The following is a 2,990-nucleotide window of genomic DNA, read 5'->3' as shown; positions in this document are numbered from 1 at the left end:
TATTTATGAAAAAGTTACATTTTAAACCAACAAGATGAATCTTCAACTAAAAAATTTGAATTTTTAACCAAGAATTGATTAGCTAACTTTTTAGTTACAAAACTTTATTTTTAACAAAATATTTACGTCTTCAACTAAGAAGAATAACTTTGAATTAAAATGATACAATCCAAATAAAAAAATAAAATCAATTTTTAACCGAAAAAATGACACTTTTACCAAAATAACTAATTTTCAAGAAAAATGGTTTGTTTCAAGTAGAGAGAGATACAATTTCTACAAAAAGATAATTTTTTAATCAAAGGCGAAATGCATTTCTAACTACAAAATAAACATTTTCAACAAAAAATGGAGTAGAAAAATTTTAATACTAAAAATAATTGTTCAACAAATATTTATAATTTCAACAACAAAAATGAAATGTATGTATGTTTTATTAGTCTTTAGCGAACTAAATGTATTTTTGAATAAAGAAGATAACATTTTGACGAAATACGTTAATTTCTAATTAACAATTTTCTTTTGAAAGAAATAGTAAAGAATTTTCTACCAAAGAGAAATTTTTTACCAAAGAACATGAATGTTTAACAAAAGTTAAGACTTTGTCAGAACAAAATAAAATTTGCAAAAAAAGAGATTTATTATCTTTTCAGCTACAAAAATTAATTATAAATCCTAAAAAACAAAAAAACTGAATTTTGAATTTTAAAAAATCAGATTGCTTCCCCGGAGATAATTTTGTACATAAAAGTTAATTTTGGGACAAAATACATAAAGTTTTAACCAAAGAGTTAAGTGTCCCGCCGAAGATATGATTTTTTAACACAATAGATGAGTTTTTAACTAGAAAATATCAATTTGCAACCGAAAATAAAATAGTTACATTTTTAGTGAAAAAAATTATTTTTTAATCAATTTTTGTATTTTCAGCCAAAGAGATCAAGTTTTAAATAATATTATGATTCTTAAATGAAATAAATTCTCAACGATAAAAGGCGAAACTTTTAACCAGTGTAATCATACTTAACCAACAATTTTTGTTTCATGAAGCAAAATACTAAACTTCTACCAAGAAGATAATTTTCTACCAGAAAAGGAAATTTTTAACTAATTTTGAACCGAAGAGATAATATATTTTTAACCAAACTTTTTTTTTACCAAGAAATATGAAATTTCCATCAGTTACACAAATTCATTTCTATCAAAATATAATAATTTTTCACCAAAAACGTGTTTTTTGAACAAAATGCATATTTTTTAAAAATATTTAATATTTATCCAAAGAGATGAATTTTTAAATTCAAAAGAATACACTTTAATCAAGAATAGAATAGTTGACTTTTCATTTACAAAACTTAAATTTCAATTAAATATTTAAATTTTTAACTAACAACATGGCATTTGAAATTAAATGATGAAATTTAAAAAATTAATTTTTGAAAGAAAAAAAAATCTATTGCTCTAAACATGGTAATTTTTTTATAAAGAAGACGAATTTTCGACAAAGTACACGCATTTTTAAGGAAAACGATAAATTTTCAAACCAAAAAGATGCGCTTTTGAATGAAATGATCAATCATTCAGGAATAAAAATAATAATAATGATAATATTATTCAAAGAAGATTACATTTTTATCATATATATTTAATTTCAAGCAACAATTTGTATGTTTAACCAAGACAGGGGACATTTCTACTAAGATGATAATTTTATACCAAAAAAAGAAATTTTTCAATAAAATGAATGAATTTAAAATAAAGGAGTTGAATTTTTAACCCAAAATTTCAATTTTTAAACGAATACATGAATTTTCATTTCAAAAAGATAATTTTTTTAATAAAAATGAAATAATTAATTTTTCAGAAGGAAAAATTATATTACATAATAAGCATATCAAACATTTACATTTTTAAAAGATTAAATTTTTCAGGAAGATAATTTTGCATACAAAAAAAGTAAATTTTTAACGAAATACATGAATTTGTAAACAAGAAAGTCTAATTTTGAATAAAATACACTTCAATTCCGTGGAAAAAATGAATTAAAGAAATTTGTTAACTTTAATTCAAATATTTGACTGCTCTACCAATATAGTTTAGTTTTCAACAGAATAGCTACATTTTCAAATCAAAAATATAAATAATTATAAACCAATTTAATTCTTAACCAAAAAGTTTCGTTTTCGAATAGAAAGCGAAATTTTCAAACAACAACCATTTTTAACCAGAGATGGATTTTCCACTAAAATTACGAATATAAAAAAATTAAACTTTAATAAAGTAGTTTCACCTTAAATTTAAAAAAAAGAAATAAACTAAAAAGAAAATAGTTTCTGAATTGAAATTTTAATAGTTAATATTTCAACCTAAAATACTACTGATTTTTAATCACAGTTAAATTCATCAAAAAAGATATGTTTTAAAGATAAAAGTTAATTTATAACCGAATGCTTAAATTAGGTATCAAAATAGTCAAATTTGTATTCGAAATTTATAACCGAGATTATTCATATGCAAAAATATGCAATAGTAACATTCATAAATAAAACGAAATTAATTTTAAATTTAAAAATAAATTGTCAACATCTTACCAGAGATTGATTTTCAACCAAAATGCCTTTTTAACGAAAAACATCAATTATAAGCCAAGTGGTTCAAACTTCACGCAAGCAGTTCAATTTGCAACTTAAAAGATTGATTGTCAACACAAATTACAATAATTAATTTCTGACCTAAGGGATACAACTAGAAAATAATTTTAACACAGTAGTTTGCATTTTTAGGCAAAGATGATCAAGTTTTAACCAAAAGAGAACAATTTTTACAACGAAATGAAGGCTTCATCAAAATAATTTAATTTTCAACTAAAAAGAGTAACTGTCTAGAAGAAAAGACACATTTTTTTAAACTTAAATTTGTATCCAAATATTTGGACTTTAAGGTAAAAAATATTAATTTTGGAAAAAAGGTAAATAGTTAATATTTCCTGC

The sequence above is a fragment of the Belonocnema kinseyi genome, chromosome 9 (assembly GCF_010883055.1).
Source record: "Belonocnema kinseyi isolate 2016_QV_RU_SX_M_011 chromosome 9, B_treatae_v1, whole genome shotgun sequence".
Lineage (NCBI taxonomy): Eukaryota > Metazoa > Arthropoda > Insecta > Hymenoptera > Cynipidae > Belonocnema > Belonocnema kinseyi.
The sequence above is the reverse complement of the archived record's forward strand: the minus strand, read 5'-3'. Positions refer to the sequence as shown.